Below are 16,550 nucleotides of genomic sequence, written 5' to 3' on the forward strand. Positions count from 1 at the left end.
GGAATGAGTCCTTACCCCAAGTGAAGGATTCAAGTACCTCGGGGTCTTGTTCACGCGTGAGGGGAGACTGGAGCAGAGATTGGCCGCAGAATCGGAGCAGCGGGGGCAGTATTGCACTCGCTTTACCGCACCGTTGTGACAAAAAGAGAGCCGAGCCGTAAGGCAAAGCTCTCGATCCGCCGTCAATTTTCGTTCCTACCCTCACCTATGGTCATGAAGGCGGGTCATGACCGACAGAACGAGGTCGCGGGTACAAGCGCCGAAATGGGTTTCCTCAGGCTGGTGGCTGGGTGCTCCCTTAGAGATAAGGTGAGAAGCTCAGCCATCCGCGAGGAGCTCAGAGTAGAGCCGCTGCTCCTTTGCGTCGAAAGGAGCCAGTTGAGGTGGTTTGGGCATCTGGTAAGGATGCCTCCTGACCCTCCCTAGGAGGTGTTCCAGGCACTCCAGCTGGGAGGAGGCCTAGGGGAAGACCCAGGACTAGGTGAGGATTGTATCTCCACACTGGCCTGGGAACGCCCCGGGATCCCCCGGTCAGAGCTGGTTAATGTGGCTCGGTAAAGAGAAGTTTGGGGTCCCCTGCTGGAGCTGCTGCCCCCGCGCCCCGACCCCGATAAGCAGATGAAGATGGATGGAAGGAATGTGTGTGGATGCAGTGTGGTGTAATATGCTGCCTGTTTCAGGGAAAGTCAAGGCTTTTACAAAACACAATGGCTATAGGGGTGTATTTCTCGGTTGAATCTCTTCTTTGGTTTCACATCCACTGTTTTCTTCGGAGCTTTAAAGCAATATTTTGATTGTATTCCCTCTGTGCCATCAAAAGCCACCGGGCTCTTGCCGAAACCCGGGATCGAACCAGGGACCTTTAGATCTTCAGTCTAACGCTCTCCCAGCTGAGCTATTTCGGCCGCTGTTGCCTCATCTGCCCACCAGAGGCCGATCTAGCATAGGATAACGTTTTCTGAGATAACGCAGCACAGGTACTCTTGAGCTTTAAAGCAAATATTTGATTGTATTCCCTCATTAAAAACATATACTTTTACCTAAATAGCATTTTAACCAGTGTCTAAAACGGTTTCCTAAATTAGATGGAATATGTAGTGCGGGTGAGGGGTCCCGTCTCAGGGCTATCCATCCCTGTACATCCAAAGCGAGAACTGTCCGAGTACTCGGCTGTAGTCGGACTTTTTTCCAGGTGAGGGTTGGCCTTCGCCAGGGCTGCGCTTTGTCACCAATCCTGTTTGCGATAGCCATGGACAGGATGTCGAGGCGTAGTCGTGGTGGGGGAGGGTTGCGGTTTGGTACTCGTCGCTGCTTTTTGCGGATGATGTGGTCCTGATGGCGTCATCGGTCCTTGACCTTCAGCTCTCACTGGATCGGTTGGCAGCAGAGTGTGAAGCGGTTGGGATGAGTTCGCACCTCTAAATCTGAGGCCATGGTTCTCAGCAGGAAACGGGTGGGGTGCCACTCCAGGTAGGGAATGAGTCCTTACCCCAAGTGAAGGATTCAAGTACCTCGGGGTCTTGTTCACGCGTGAGGGGAGACTGGAGCAGGAGATTGGCCGCAGAATCGGAGCAGCGGGGGCAGTATTGCACTCGCTTTACCGCCACCGTTGTGACAAAAAGAGAGCCGAGCCGTAAGGCAAAGCTCTCGATCCGCCGGTCAATTTTCGTTCCTACCCTCACCTATGGTCATGAAGGCTGGGTCATGACCGACAGAACGAGGTCGCGGTACAAGCGCCGAAATGGGTTTCCTCAGGCGGGTGGCTGGTGTCTCCCTTAGAGATAAGGTGAGAAGCTCAGCCATCCGCGAGGAGCTCAGAGTAGAGCCGCTGCTCCTTTGCGTCGAAAGGAGCCAGTTGAGGTGGTTTGGGCATCTGGTAAGGATGCCTCCTGAACGCCTCCCTAGGAGGTGTTCCAGGCACGTCCAGCTGGGAGGAGGCCTAGGGGAAGACCCAGGACTAGTGGAGGGATTGTATCTCCACACTGGCCTGGGAACGCCCCGGGATCCCCCGGTCAGAGCTGGTTAATGTGGCTCGGTAAAGAGAAGTTTGGGGTCCCCTGCTGGAGCTGCTGCCCCCGCGCCCCGACCCCGGATAAGCAGATGAAGATGGATGGAAGGAATGTGTGTGGATGCAGTGTGGTGTAATATGCTGCCTGTTCAGGGAAAGTCAAGGCTTTTACAAAACACAATGGCTATAGTGGGTGTATTTCTCGGTTGAATCTCTTCTTTGGGTTTCACATCCACTGTTTCTCTCGGAGCTTTAAAGCAAATATTTTGATTGTATTCCCTCTGTGCCATCAAAGCCACCGGGCTCTTGCCGAAACCCGGATCGAACCAGGGACCTTTAGATCTTCAGTCTAACGCTCTCCCAGCTGAGCTATTTCGGCCGCTGTTGCCTCATCTGCCCACCAAGGCCGATCTAGCATAGGATAACGTTCTGAGATACGCAGCACAGGTACTCTTGCTTTAAAGCAAATATTTTGATTGTATTCCCTCATCATTAAAAACATATACTTTACCTAAATAGCATTTTAATCCATGTCTAAAAACGGTTTCCTAAATTAGATGGAATATGTAGTGCGGGGTGAGGGGGTCCCGTCTCAGGGCTATCCAATCCCTGTACTCCAAAGCAGAACTGTGTCCGAGTACTCGGCTGTAAGTCGGACTTTTTCCAGGTGAGGGTTGGCCTTCGCCAGGGCTGCGCTTTGTCACCAATCCTGTTTGCGATAGCCATGGACAGGATGTCGAGGCGTAGTCGTGGTGGGGAGGGGTTGCGGTTTGGTATCTCGTCGCTGCTTTTTTGCGGATGATGTGGTCCTGAGGCGTCATCGGTCCTTGACCTTCAGCTCTCACTGGATCGGTTGGCAGCAGAGTGTGAAGCGGTTGGGATGAGGATTCGCACCTCTAAATCTGAGGCCATGGTTCTCAGCAGGAAACGGGTGGGGTGCCAACTCCAGGTAGGGAATGAGTCCTTACCCCAAGTGAAGGAGTTCAAGTACCTCGGGGTCTTGTTCACGCGTGAGGGGAGACTGAGCAGGAGATTGGCCGCAGAATCGAGCAGCGGGGGGCAGTATTGCACTCGCTTTACCGCACCGTTGTGACAAAAAGAGAGCCGAGCCGTAAGGCAAAGCTCTCGATCCGCCGGTCAATTTTCGTTCCTACCCTCACCTATGTCATGAAGGCTGGGTCATGACCGACAGAACGAGGTCGCGGGTACAAGCGGCCGAAATGGGTTTCCTCAGGCGGGTGGCTGGTGTCTCCCTTAGAGATAAGGTGAGACTCAGCCATCCGCGAGGAGCTCAGAGTAGAGCCGTGCTCCTTTGCGTCGAAAGGAGCCATTGAGGTGGTTTGGGCATCTGGTAAGGATGCCTCCTGAACGCCTCCCTAGGGGGTGTTCCAGGCACGTCCAGCTGGGAGGAGGCCTAGGGAAGACCCAGGACTAGGTGGAGGGATTGTATCTCCACACTGGCCTGGGAACGCCCCGGGATCCCCCGGTCAGAGCTGGTTAATGTGGCTCGGTAAAGAGAAGTTTGGGGTCCCCTGCTGGAGCTGCTGCCCCCCGCGCCCGACCCGGATAAGCATGAAGATGGATGGAAGGAATTTGTGGATGCAGTGTGGTGTAATATGCTGCCTGTTCAGGGAAGTCCAAGGCTTTTACAAAACACCAATGGCTAAGTGGGTGTATTTCTCGGTTGAATCTCTTCTTTGGTTTCACATCCACTGTTTCTTCGGAGCTTTAAAGCAATATTTGATTGTATTCCCTCTGTGCCATCAAAGCCACCGGGCTCTTGCCGAAACCCGGGATCGAACCAGGACCTTTAGATCTTCAGTCTAACGCTCTCCCAGCTGAGCTATTTTCGGCCGCTGTTGCCTCATCTGCCCACCAGAGGCCGATCTAGCATAGGATACGTTTCTGAGATAACGCAGCACAGGTACTCTTGAGCTTTAAAGCAAATTTTTGATTGTATTCCCTTCATTAAAAACATATACTTTTACCTAAATATCATTTTAATCCAGTGTCTAAAACGTTTCCTAATTAGATGGAATATGTAGTGCGGGGTGAGGGGGTCCCGTCTCAGGGCTATCCAATCCCTTACATCCAAAGCGAGAACGTGTCCGAGTACTCGGCTGTATCGGACTTTTTTCCAGGTGAGGGTTGGCCTTCGCCAGGGCTGCGCTTTGTCACCAATCCTGTTTGCGATAGCCATGACAGGATGTCGAGGCGTAGTCGTGGTGGGGAGGGGTTGCGGTTTGGTATCTCGTCGCTGCTTTTTGCGATGATGTGGTCCTGATGGCGTCATCGGTCCTTGACCTTCAGCTCTCACTGGATCGGTTGGCAGCAGAGTGTGAAGCGGTTGGGTGAGGATTCGCACCTCTAAATCTGAGGCCATGGTTCTCACAGGAAACGGTGGGTGCCAACTCCAGGTAGGGAATGAGTCCTTACCCCAAGTGAAGGAGTTCAAGTACCTCGGGTCTTGTTCACGCGTGAGGGTAGACTGGAGCAGGAGATTGGCCGCAGAATCGAGCAGCGGGGCAGTATTGCACTCGCTTTACCGCACCGTTGTGACAAAAGAGAGCCGAGCCTAAGCAAGCTCTCGATCGCCGGTCAATTTTCGTTCCTACCCTCACCTATGGTCATGAGGCTGGGTCATTACCGACAGAACGGGTCGCGGTACAAGCGGCCGAATGGTTTTCCTCAGGCGGTTGCTGGTGTCTCCCTTAGAGATAAGGTGAGAAGCTCAGCCATCCGCGAGGAGCTCAGAGTAAGCGCTGCTCCTTTGCGTCGAAAGAGCCAGTTGAGGTGGTTTGGGCATCTGTAAGGATGCCTCCTGAACGCCTCCCTAGGGAGGTGTTCCAGGCACGTCCAGCTGGGAGGAGGCCTAGGGGAAGACCCAGGACTAGGTGTGGGGATTGTATCTCCACACTGGCCTGGGAACGCCCCGGATCCCCCTCAGAGCTGGTTAATGTGGCTCGGTAAAGAGAAGTTTGGGGTCCCCTGCTGGAGCTGCTGCCCCCGCGCGCCCCGACCCCGTATAAGCAGATGAAGATGATGGAAGGAATGTGTGTGGATGCAGTGTGGTGTAATATGCTGCCTGTTCAGGGAAAGTCAAGGCTTTTACAAAACACAATGCTATAGTGGGTGTATTTCGTTGAATCTCTTCTTGGTTTCACATCCACTGTTTCTTCGGAGCTTAAAGCAAATATTTTGATTGTATCCCTCTGTGCCATCAAAAGCCACCGGGCTCTTGCCGAAACCCGGGATCGAACCAGGGACCTTTATCTTCAGTCTAACCTCTCCCAGCTGAGCTATTTCGGCCGCTGTTGCCTCATCTGCCCACCAGAGGCCGATCTAGCATAGGATAACGTTTCTGAGATACGAGGTACTCTTGAGCTTTAAAGCAATATTTTGATTGTATTCCCTCATCATTAAAAACATATCCTTTTACCTAAATACATTTAATCCAGTGTCTAAAACGGTTTCCTAAATTGATGGAATGTAGTGCGGGGTGAGGGGGTCCCGTCTCAGGGCTATCCAATCCCTGTACTCCAAAGCGAGAACTGTGTCCGAGTACTCGGCTGTAAGTCGGACTTTTTCCAGGTGAGGGTTGGCCTTCGCCAGGGCTGCGCTTTGTCACCAATCCTGTTTGCGATAGCCATGGACAGGATGTCGAGGCGTAGTCGTGGTGGGGAGGGGTTGCGGTTTGGTATCTCGTCGCTGCTTTTGCGGATGATGTTGTCCTGATGGCGTCATCGGTCCCTTGACCTTCAGCTCTCACTGGATCGGTGGCAGCAGAGTGTGAAGCGTTGGGATGAGGATTCGCACCTCTAATCTGAGGCCATGGTTCTAGCAGGAAACGGTGGGGTGCCAACTCCAGGTAGGGAATGAGTCCTTACCCCAAGTGAAGGAGTTCAAGTACCTCGGGGTCTTGTTCACGCTGAGGGAGACTGGAGCAGAGAATTGGCCGCAGAATCGGAGCAGCGGGGCAGTATTGCACTCGCTTTAACCGCACCGTTTGACAAAAAGAGAGCCGAGCCGTAAGGCAAAGCTCTCGATCCGCCGGTCAATTTTCGTTCCTACCCTCACCTATGGTCATGAAGGCTGGGTCATGACCGACAGAACGAGGTCGCGGGTACAAGCGGCCGAAATGGGTTTCCTCAGGCGGGTGGCGGTTCTCCCCTTAGAGATAAGGTGAGAAGCTCAGCCATCCGCGAGGAGCTCAGAGTATAGCCGCTGCTCCTTTGCGTCGAAAGGAGCAGTTGGGTGGTTTGGGCATCTGGTAAGATGCCTCCTGAACGCCTCCCTAGGGAGGTGTTCAGGCACGTCCAGCTGGGAGGAGGCCTAGGGGAAGACCCAGGACTAGGTGGAGGGATTGTATCTCCACAACTGGCCTGGGAAACGCCCCGGGATCCCCCGTCAGAGCTGGTTATGTGGCTCGGTAAAGAGAAGTTTGGGGTCCCCTGCTGGAGCTGCTGCCCCGCGCCCGACCCCGGATAAGCAGATGAAGATGGATGGAAGGAATGTGTGTGATGCAGTGTGGTGTAATATGCTGCCTGTTCAGGGAAAGTCAGGCTTTTACAAAACACAATGGCTATAGTGGGTGTATTTCTCGGTTGAATCTCTTCTTTGGGTTCACTCCACTGTTTTCTTCGGAGCTTAAAGCAATTTTTGATTGTATTCCCTCTGTGCCATCAAAAGCCACCGGGCTCTGCCGAAACCCGGGATCGAACCAGGGACCTTTAGATCTTCAGTCTAACGCTCTCCCAGCTGAGCTATTTCGGCCGCTGTTGCCTCATCTGCCCACCAGAGGCCGATCTAGCATAGGATAACGTTTTCTGAGATACAGAGGTACTCTTGAGCTTTAAAGCAATATTTTGATTGTATTCCCTCTGTGCCATCAAAAGCCACCGGCTCTTGCCGAAACCCGGGATCTTTAGATCTTCAGTCTAACGCTCTCCCAGCTGAGCTATTTCGGCCGCTGTTGCCTCATCTGCCCACCAGAGGCCGATCTAGCATAGGATAACGTTTCTAGATAACGCAGCACAGGTACCTTGAGCTTTAAAGCAATATTTTGATTGTATTCCCATCATTAAAAACATATACTTTTACCTAAATAGCATTTTAACCAGTGTCTAAAAACGGTTTCCTAAATTAGATGGAATATGTAGTGCGGGGTGAGGGGGTCCCGTCTCAGGGCTATCCAATCCCTGTACATCCAAAGCGAGAACTGTGTCCGAGTACTCGCTGTAAGTCGGACTTTTCCAGTGAGGGTTGGCCTTCGCCAGGGCTGCGCTTTGTCACCAATCCTGTTTGCGATAGCCTGGACAGGATGTCGAGGCGTTCGTGGTGGGGAGGGGTTGCGGTTTGGTATCTCGTCGCTGCTTTTTGCGGATGATGTGGTCCTGATGGCGTCATCGGTCCTTGACCTTCTCACTGGATCGGTTGGCAGCAGAGTGTGAAGCGGTTGGGATGAGGATTCGCACCTCTAAATCTGAGGCCATGGTTCTCAGCAGGAAACGGGTGGGGTGCCAACTCCAGGTAGGGAATGAGTCCTTACCCCAAGTGAAGGAGTTCAAGTACCTCGGGGTCTTGTTCACGCGTGAGGGGAGACTGGAGCAGGAGATTGGCCGCAGAATCGGAGCAGCGGGGGCAGTATTGCACTCGCTTTACCGCACCGTTGTGACAAAAAGAGAGCCGAGCCGTAAGGCAAAGCTCTCGATCCCCGGTCAATTTTCGTTCCTACCCTCACCTATGGTCATGAAGGCTGGGTCTGACCGACAGAACGAGGTCGCGGGTACAAGCGGCCGAAATGGGTTTCCTCAGCGGGTGGCTGGTGTCTCCCTTAGAGATAAGGTGAGAAGCTCAGCCATCCGCGAGGAGCTCAAGTAGAGCCGCTGCTCCTTTGCGTCGAAAGGAGCCAGTTGAGGTGTTTGGGCATCTGGTAAGGATGCCTCCTGAAGCCTCCCTAGGGAGGTGTTCCAGGCACGTCCAGCTGGGAGGGGCCTAGGGGAAGACCCAGGACTAGGGTGGAGGGATTGTATCTCCACACTGGCCTGGGAACGCCCCGGGATCCCCGTTCAGAGCTGGTTAATGTGGCTCGGTAAAGAGAAGTTTGGGGTCCCCTGCTGGAGCTGCTGCCCCCGCGCCCCGACCCCGGATAAGCAGATGAAGAGGATGGAAGGAATGTGTGTGGATGCAGTGTGGTGTAATATGCTGCCTGTTCAGGGAAAGTCAAGGCTTTTACAAACACAATGGCTATAGTGGGTGTATTTCTCGGTTGAATCTCTTCTTTGGGTTCACATCCACTGTTTCTTCGGAGCTTTAAAGCATATTTTGATTGTATTCCCTCTGTGCCATCAAAAGCCACCGGCTCTTGCCGAAACCGGATCGAACCAGGGACCTTTAGATCTTCAGTCTACGCTCTCCCAGCTGAGCTATTTCGGCCGCTGTTGCCTCATCTGCCCACCAAGGCCGATCTAGCATAGGATACGTTTCTGAGATAACGCAGCACAGTACTCTTGAGCTTTAAAGCAAATATTTTGATTGTATTCCCTCATCATTAAAAACATATACTTTTACCTAATAGCATTTTAACCCAGTGTCTAAAAACGGTTTCCTAAATTGATGGAATATGTAGTGCGGGTGAGGGGGTCCCGTCTCAGGGCTATCCAATCCCTGTACATCCAAGCGAGAACTGTGTCCGAGTACTCGGCTGTAGTCGGACTTTTTCCAGTGAGGGTTGGCCTTCGCCAGGGCTGCGCTTTGTCACCAATCCTGTTTGCGATAGCCATGGACAGGATGTCGAGGCGTGTCGTGGTGGGGAGGGGTTGCGGTTTGGTATCTCGTCGCTGCTTTTTGCGGATGATGTGGTCCTGATGGCGTCATCGGTCCTTGACCTTCAGCTCTCACTGGATCGTTGGCAGCAGAGTGTGAAGCGGTTGGGATGAGGATTCGCACCTCTAAATCTGAGGCCATGGTTCTCAGCAGGAACGGGTGGGGTGCCAACTCCAGGTAGGGAATGAGTCCTTACCCCAAGTGAAGGAGTTCAAGTACCTCGGGGTCTTGTTCACGCGTGAGGGGAGACTGGAGCAGGAGATTGGCCGCAGAATCGGAGCAGCGGGGGCAGTATTGCACTCGCTTTACCGCACCGTTGTGACAAAAAGAGAGCCGAGCCGTAAGGCAAAGCTCTCGATCCGCCGGTCAATTTTCGTTCCTACCCTCACCTATGGTCATGAAGGCTGGGTCATGACCGACAGAACGAGGTCGCGGGTACAACGCCGAAATGGGTTTCCTCAGGCGGGTGGCTGGTGTCTCCCTTAGAGATAAGGTGAGAAGCTCAGCCATCCGCGAGGAGCTCAGAGTAGAGCCGCTGCTCCTTTGCGTCGAAAGGAGCCAGTTGAGGTGTTTGGGCATCTGGTAAGGATGCCTCCTGAACGCCTCCCTAGGGAGGTTTCCAGGCACGTCCAGCTGGGGGAGGCCTAGGGAAGACCCAGGACTAGGTGGAGGATTGTATCTCCACACTGGCCTGGGAACGCCCCGGGATCCCCCGGTCAGAGCTGGTTAATGTGGCTCGGTAAAGAGAAGTTTGGGGTCCCCTGCTGGAGCTGCTGCCCCGCGCCCCGACCCGGATAAGCAGATGAAGATGGATGGAAGGAATGTGTGTGGATGCAGTGTGGTGTAATATGCTGCCTGTTCGGGAAAGTCAAGGCTTTTACAAAACACAATGGCTATAGTGGGTGTATTCTCGGTTGAATCTCTTCTTTGGGTTTCACATCCACTGTTTTCTTCGGAGCTTTAAAGCAAATATTTGATTGTATTCCCTCTGTGCCATCAAAAGCCACCGGGCTCTTGCCGAACCCGGGATCGAACCAGGGACCTTTAGATCTTCAGTCTAACGCTCTCCCGCTGAGCTATTTCGGCCGCTGTTGCCTCATCTGCCCACCAGAGGCCGATCTAGCATAGGATAACGTTTCTGAGATAACGCAGCACAGGTACTCTTGAGCTTTAAAGCAAATATTTTGATTGTATTCCCTCATCATTAAAACATATACTTTTACCTAAATAGCATTTTAACCAGTGTCTAAAAACGTTTCCTAAATTAGATGGAATATGTAGTGCGGGTGAGGGGGTCCCTCTCAGGGCTATCCAATCCCTGTACATCCAAGCGAGAACTGTGTCCGAGTACTCGGCTGTAAGTCGGACTTTTTTCCAGGTGAGGGTTGGCCTTCGCCAGGGCTGCGCTTTGTCACCAATCCTGTTTGCGATAGCCATGGACAGGATGTCGAGGCGTAGTCGTGGTGGGGAGGGGTTGCGGTTTGGTATCTCGTCGCTGCTTTTGCGGATGATGTGGTCCTGATGGCGTCATCGGTCCTTGACCTTCAGCTCTCACTGGATCGGTTGGCAGCAGAGTGTGAAGCGGTTGGGATGAGGATTCGCACCTCTAAATCTGAGGCCATGGTTCTCAGCAGGAAACGGGTGGGGTGCCAATCCAGGTAGGGAATGAGTCCTTACCCCAAGTGAAGGAGTTCAAGTACCTCGGGGTCTTGTTCACGCGTGAGGGGAGACTGGAGCAGGAGATTGGCCGCAGAATCGGAGCAGCGGGGCAGTATTGCACTCGCTTTACCGCACCGTTGTGACAAAAAGAGAGCCGAGCCGTAAGGCAAAGCTCTCGATCCGCCGGTCAATTTTCGTTCCTACCCTCACCTATGGTCATGAGGCTGGGTCATGACCGACAGAACGAGGTCGCGGGTACAAGCGGCCGAATGGGTTTCCTCAGGCGGGTGGCTGGTGTCTCCCTTAGAGATAAGGTGAGAAGCTCAGCCATCCGCGAGGATCTCAGAGTAGAGCCGCTGCTCCTTTGCGTCGAAAGGAGCCAGTTGAGGTGGTTTGGGCATCTGGTAAGGATGCCTCCTGAACGCCTCCCTAGGGAGGTGTTCCAGGCACGTCCAGCTGGGGGAGGCCTAGGGGAAGACCCAGGACTAGGTGGAGGGATTGTATCTCCACACTGGCCTGGGAACGCCCCGGGATCCCCCGGTCAGAGCTGGTTAATGTGGCTCGGTAAAGAGAAGTTTGGGGCCCCTGCTGGAGCTGCTGCCCCGCGCCCCGCCCCGGATACAGATGAAGATGGATGGAAGGAATGTGTGTGGATGCAGTGTGGTGTAATATGCTGCCTGTTCAGGGAAAGTCAAGGCTTTTACAAAACACAATGGCTATAGTGGGTGTATTTCTCGGTTGAATCTCTTCTTTGGGTTTCACATCCACTGTTTCTTCGGAGCTTTAAAGCAAATATTTTGATTGTATTCCCTCTGTGCCATCAAAGCCACCGGGCTCTTGCCGAAACCCGGGATCGAACCAGGGACCTTTAGATCTTCAGACTAACGCTCTCCCAGCTGAGCTATTTCGGCCGCTGTTGCCTCATCTGCCCACCAGAGGCCGATCTAGCATAGGATAACGTTTCTGAGATAACGCAGCACAGGTACTCTTGAGCTTTAAAGCAAATATTTGATTGTATTCCCTCATCATTAAAACATATACTTTTACCTAAATAGCATTTAATCCAGTGTCTAAAAACGGTTTCCTAAATTAGATGGAATATGTAGTGCGGGGTGAGGGGGTCCCGTCTCAGGGCTATCCAATCCCTGTACATCCAAAGCGAGAACTGTGTCCGAGTACTCGGCTGTAAGTCGGACTTTTTCCAGGTGAGGGTTGGCCTTCGCCAGGGCTGCGCTTTGTCACCAATCCTGTTTGCGATAGCCATGGACAGGATGTCGAGGCGTAGTCGTGGTGGGGAGGGGTTGCGGTTTGGTATCTCGTCCTGCTTTTTGCGGATGATGTGGTCCTGATGGCGTCATCGGTCCTTGACCTTCAGCTCTCACTGGATCGGTTGGCAGCAGAGTGTGAAGCGGTTGGGATGAGGATTCGCACCTCTAAATCTGAGGCCATGGTTCTCAGCAGGAAACGGTGGGGTGCCAACTCCAGGTAGGGAATGAGTCCTTACCCAAGTGAAGGAGTTCAAGTACCTCGGGGTCTTGTTCACGCGTGAGGGGAGACTGGAGCAGGAGATTGGCCGCAGAATCGGAGCAGCGGGGGCAGTATTGCACTCGCTTTACCGCACCGTTGTGACAAAAGAGAGCCGAGCCGTAAGGCAAAGCTCTCGATCCGCCGGTCAATTTTCGTTCCTACCCTCACCTATGGTCATGAAGGCTGGGTCATGACCGACAGAACGAGGTCGCGGGTACAAGCGGCCGAAATGGGTTTCCTCAGGCGGGTGGCTGGTGTCTCCCTTAGAGATAAGGTGAGAAGCTCAGCCATCCGCGAGGAGCTCAGAGTAGAGCCTGCTCCTTTGCGTCGAAAGCCAGTTGAGGTGGTTTGGGCATCTGGTAAGGATGCCTCCTGAACGCCTCCCTAGGGAGGTGTTCCAGGCACGTCCAGCTGGGGGAGGCCTAGGGAAGACCCAGGACTAGGTGGAGGGATTGTATCTCCACACTGGCCTGGGAACGCCCCGGGATCCCCCGGTCAGAGCTGGTTAATGTGGCTCGGTAAAGAGAAGTTTGGGGTCCCCTGCTGGAGCTGCTGCCCCCGCGCCCCGACCCCGGATAAGCAGATGAAGATGTGAAGGAATGTGTGTGGATGCAGTGTGGTGTAATATGCTGCCTGTTCAGGAAAGTCAAGGCTTTTACAAAACACAATGGCTATAGTGGTGTATTTCTCGGTTGAATCTCTTCTTTGGGTTTCACATCCACTGTTTCTTCGGAGCTTTAAAGCAAATATTTTGATTGTATTCCCTCTGTGCCATCAAAAGCCACCGGGCTCTTGCCGAAACCGGGATCGAACCAGGGACCTTTAGATCTTCAGTCTAACGCTCTCCCAGCTGAGCTATTTCGGCCGCTGTTGCCTCATCTGCCCACCAGAGGCCGATCTAGCATAGGATAACGTTTCTGAGATACAGAGGTACTCTTGAGCTTTAAAGCAAATATTTGATTGTATTCCCTCTGTGCCATCAAAAGCCACCGGGCTCTTGCCGAAACCCGGGATCGAACCAGGGACTTTAGTCTACTCTCTCCCAGCTGAGCTATTTCGGCCGCTGTTGCCTCATCTGCCCACCAGAGGCCGATCTAGCATAGGATAACGTTTCTGAGATAACGCAGCACAGGTACTCTTGAGCTTTAAAGCAAATATTTTGATTGTATTCCCTCATCATTAAAAACATATACTTTTACCTAAATAGCATTTTAACCAGTGTCTAAAAACGGTTTCCTAAATTAGATGGAATATGTAGCGGGGTGAGGGGGTCCCGTCTCAGGGCTATCCAATCCCTGTACATCCAAAGCGAGAACTGTGTCCGAGTACTCGGCTGTAAGTCGGACTTTTTCCAGGTGAGGGTTGGCCTTCGCCAGGGCTGCGCTTTGTCACCAATCCTGTTTGCGATAGCCATGGACAGGATGTCGAGGCGTAGTCGTGGTGGGGAGGGGTTGCGGTTTGGTATCTCGTCGCTGCTTTTGCGGATGATGGTCCTGATGGCGTCATCGGTCCTTGACCTTCAGCTCTCACTGGATCGGTTGGCAGCAGAGTGTGAAGCGGTTGGGATGAGGATTCGCACCTCTAAATCTGAGGCCATGGTTCTCAGCAGGAAACGGGTGGGGTGCCAACTCCAGGTAGGGAATGAGTCCTTACCCCAAGTGAAGGAGTTCAAGTACCTCGGGGTCTTGTTCACGCGTGAGGGGAGACTGGAGCAGGAGATTGGCCGCAGAATCGGAGCAGCGGGGGCAGTATTGCACTCGCTTTACCGCACCGTTGTGACAAAAAGAGAGCCGAGCCGTAAGGCAAAGCTCTCGATCCGCCGGTCAATTTTCGTTCCTACCCTCACCTATGGTCATGAAGGCTGGGTCATGACCGACAGAACGAGGTCGCGGGTACAAGCGGCCGAAATGGTTTCCTCAGGCGGGTGGCTGGTGTCTCCCTTAGAGATAAGTGAGAAGCTCAGCCATCCGCGAGGAGCTCAGAGTAGAGCCGCTGCTCCTTTGCGTCGAAAGGAGCCAGTTGAGGTGGTTTGGGCATCTGGTAAGGATGCCTCCTGAACGCCTCCCTAGGGAGGTGTTCCAGGCACGTCCAGCTGGGAGGAGGCCTAGGGGAAGACCCAGGACTAGGTGGAGGGATTGTATCTCCACACTGGCCTGGAACGCCCCGGATCCCCCGGTCAGAGCTGGTTAATGTGGCTCGGTAAAGAGAAGTTTGGGGTCCCCTGCTGGAGCTGCTGCCCCCGCGCCCCGACCCGGATAAGCAGATGAAGATGGGGAAGGAATGTGTGTGGATGCAGTGTGTGTAATATGCTGCCTGTTCAGGGAAAGTCAGGCTTTTACAAAACACAATGGCTATAGTGGGTATTTCTCGGTTGAATCTCTTCTTTGGGTTTCACATCCACGTTTCTTCGGAGCTTTAAAGCAAATATTTTGATTGTATTCCCTCTGCCATCAAAAGCCACCGGGCTCTTGCCGAAACCCGGGATCGAACCAGGGACCTTTAGATCTTCATCTAACGCTCTCCCAGCTGAGCTATTTCGGCCGCTGTTGCCTCATCTGCCCACCAGAGGCCGATCTAGCATAGGATAACGTTTCTGAGATAACGCAGCACAGGTACTCTTGAGCTTTAAAGCAAATATTTTGATTGTATTCCCTCATCATTAAAAACATATACTTTTACCTAAATAGCATTTTAACCCAGTGTCTAAAAACGTTTCCTAAATTAGATGGAATATGTAGTGCGGGGTGAGGGGTCCCGTCTCAGGGCTATCCAATCCCTGTACATCCAAAGCGAGAACTGTGTCCGAGTACTCGGCTGTAAGTCGGACTTTTTCCAGGTGAGGGTTGGCCTTCGCCAGGGCTGCGCTTTGTCACCAATCCTGTTTGCGATAGCCATGGACAGGATGCGAGCGTAGTCTGGTGGGAGGGGTTGCGGTTTGGTATCTCGTCGCTGCTTTTTGCGGATGATGTGGTCCTGATGGCGTCATCGGTCCTTGACCTTCAGCTCTCACTGGATCGGTTGGCAGCAGAGTGTGAAGCGGTTGGGATGAGATTCGCACCTCTAAATCTGAGGCCATGGTTCTCAGCAGGAAACGGGTGGGGTGCCAACTCCAGGTAGGGAATGAGTCCTTACCCCAAGTGAAGGAGTTCAAGTACCTCGGGGTCTTGTTCACGCGTGAGGGGAGACTGGAGCAGGAGATTGGCCGCAGAATCGGAGCGGGGCAGTATTGCACTCGCTTTACCGCACCGTTGTGACAAAAAGAGCCGAGCCGTAAGGCAAAGCTCTCGATCCGCCGTCAATTTTCGTTCCTACCCTCACCTATGGTCATGAAGGCTGGGTCATGACCGACAGAACGAGTCGCGGGTACAAGCGGCCGAAAGGTTTCCTCAGGCGGGTGGCTGGTGTCTCCCTTAGAGATAAGGTGAGAAGCTCAGCCATCCGCGGAGAGCTCAGAGTAGAGCCGCTGCTCCTTTGCGTCGAAAGGAGCCAGTTGAGGTGGTTTGGGCATCTGGTAAGGATGCCTCCTGAACGCCTCCCTAGGGAGGTGTTCCAGGCACGTCCAGCTGGGAGGAGGCCTAGGGGAAGACCCGGACTAGTGGAGGGATTGTATCTCCACACTGGCCTGGGAACGCCCCGGGATCCCCGGTCAGAGCTGGTTAGTGGCTCGGTAAAGAGATTTGGGGTCCCCTGCTGGAGCTGCTGCCCCGCCCCGACCCCGGATAGCAGATGAAGATATGGAAGAATGTGTGTGGATGCAGTGGTGTGTAATATGCTGCCTGTTCAGGGAAAGTCAAGGCTTTTACAAAACACAATGGCTATAGTGGGTGTATTTCTCGTTGAATCTCTTCTTTGGGTTTCACATCCACTGTTTCTTCGGAGCTTTAAAGCAAATATTTTGATTGTATTCCCTCTGTGCCATCAAAAGCCACCGGCTCTTGCCGAAACCCGGGATCGAACCAGGACCTTTAGATCTTCAGTCTAACGCTCTCCCAGCTGAGCTATTTCGGCCGCTGTTGCCTCATCTGCCCACCAGAGGCCGATCTAGCATAGGATACGTTTCTGAGATAACGCAGCACAGGTACTCTTGAGCTTTAAAGCAAATATTTTGATTGTATTCCCTCATCATTAAAAACATATACTTTTACCTAAATAGCATTTTAACCCAGTGTCTAAAAACGGTTTCCTAAATTAGATGGAATATGTAGTGCGGGGTGAGGGGTCCCGTCTCAGGGCTATCCAATCCCTGTACATCCAAAGCGAGAACTGTGTCCGAGTACTCGGCTGTAAGTCGGACTTTTTCCAGGTGAGGGTTGGCCTTCGCCAGGGCTGCGCTTTGTCACCAATCCTGTTTGCGATAGCCATGGACAGGAGTCGAGGCGTAGTCGTGGTGGGGAGGGTTGCGGTTTGGTATCTCGTCGCTGCTTTTTGCGGATGATGTGGTCCTGATGGCGTCATCGGTCCTTGACCTTCAGCTCTCACTGGATCGGTTGCAGCAGAGTGTGAAGCGGTTGGGATGAGGATTCGCACCTCT

At 53.1% G+C, this 16,550-nt stretch overlaps 9 non-coding genes across 9 annotated transcripts; all 9 read right to left on the reverse strand.

Moving 5' to 3' along the window:
• Positions 1 to 832: 832 nt before the first annotated feature.
• Positions 833 to 905, reverse strand: trnaf-gaa. Its single transcript has one exon. It is a non-coding gene; the product is annotated as a tRNA-Phe (tRNA).
• Positions 906 to 2,315: 1,410 nt separating this feature from the next.
• Positions 2,316 to 2,387, reverse strand: trnaf-gaa. Its single transcript has one exon. It is a non-coding gene; the product is annotated as a tRNA-Phe (tRNA).
• Positions 2,388 to 3,789: 1,402 nt separating this feature from the next.
• On the reverse strand, positions 3,790 to 3,862 carry trnaf-gaa. Its single transcript has one exon. It is a non-coding gene; the product is annotated as a tRNA-Phe (tRNA).
• A 2,846-nt stretch (positions 3,863 to 6,708) lies between these two features.
• On the reverse strand, positions 6,709 to 6,781 carry trnaf-gaa. Its single transcript has one exon. It is a non-coding gene; the product is annotated as a tRNA-Phe (tRNA).
• Positions 6,782 to 9,848: 3,067 nt separating this feature from the next.
• trnaf-gaa lies at positions 9,849 to 9,919 on the reverse strand. Its single transcript has one exon. It is a non-coding gene; the product is annotated as a tRNA-Phe (tRNA).
• A 1,411-nt stretch (positions 9,920 to 11,330) lies between these two features.
• trnaf-gaa lies at positions 11,331 to 11,403 on the reverse strand. Its single transcript has one exon. It is a non-coding gene; the product is annotated as a tRNA-Phe (tRNA).
• A 1,409-nt stretch (positions 11,404 to 12,812) lies between these two features.
• trnaf-gaa lies at positions 12,813 to 12,884 on the reverse strand. Its single transcript has one exon. It is a non-coding gene; the product is annotated as a tRNA-Phe (tRNA).
• A 1,604-nt stretch (positions 12,885 to 14,488) lies between these two features.
• Positions 14,489 to 14,560, reverse strand: trnaf-gaa. Its single transcript has one exon. It is a non-coding gene; the product is annotated as a tRNA-Phe (tRNA).
• Positions 14,561 to 15,955: 1,395 nt separating this feature from the next.
• On the reverse strand, positions 15,956 to 16,027 carry trnaf-gaa. Its single transcript has one exon. It is a non-coding gene; the product is annotated as a tRNA-Phe (tRNA).
• Between the last annotated feature and the right edge of the window lie 523 nt (positions 16,028 to 16,550).

Source organism: Micropterus salmoides, unplaced genomic scaffold (assembly GCF_014851395.1).
Source record: "Micropterus salmoides isolate LMB-PRFRI ecotype aquatic unplaced genomic scaffold, ASM1485139v1 Ms_hic_scaffold_135, whole genome shotgun sequence".
In the NCBI taxonomy this organism is placed as follows: Eukaryota; Metazoa; Chordata; class Actinopteri; order Centrarchiformes; family Centrarchidae; genus Micropterus; species Micropterus salmoides.